Raw genomic sequence first — 696 nt, forward strand, 5'->3', positions numbered from 1 at the left:
TTGCTTTTTAGTTGGTAAATCCTTCTGACAGAAAACCAGAAATATTTCCCTCCTAGATAGGTGCAAATGTTACATGGTCATCTAGTATTCATCAAAGCATGGGATGGGTACAGTGTTGGCTGTACCTTCAGCAGTCAGGGGAAATAGGTCATCACATAGAGTATCTATTTACATCCAAGGAAAGCTCTAGATGGCTGATGTCATGAAAGGGTAACCCACCTGGCTAATGTCTAATAATTCTTGGGTTCAATACATTCGTGGACACAAAGGAGAATCCAACAGCTTCTAATTAATAGAGTTAAATTTCTTGTCTCCTATTTGTCTTATTTACATATTAATGAGGTCTGCTGCCAATAAGAGTTTGTTAACACTAATCATCACTTTAGCAGTCCTTCACCAGTACCTTTAAAAAACACACCAAGGGCCATCCCTCTACTCTCTCTCAGAACCAAATAGGACACATATAGACTAATGATATGGTGAAGTAAGTAACTAATTAGATTTATGTATCAATAATATCACAGTTTACAAGATATCATTCAATAATTTCAGAACCAATTGATAATGATAAAAGTTTTGTCCCAGTTAATCTAAATGTATGATACCAGAACTACTTGTGGCTGGTAAACACCACACTGGTTCAAGTCCTCAGCCATCTTGCTTCCTCTCCCTCTCCCTCTCCCTCTCCCTCTCCCT

This window comes from Mus caroli, chromosome 2, assembly GCF_900094665.2.
Source record: "Mus caroli chromosome 2, CAROLI_EIJ_v1.1, whole genome shotgun sequence".
Classification (NCBI taxonomy): Eukaryota; Metazoa; Chordata; class Mammalia; order Rodentia; family Muridae; genus Mus; species Mus caroli.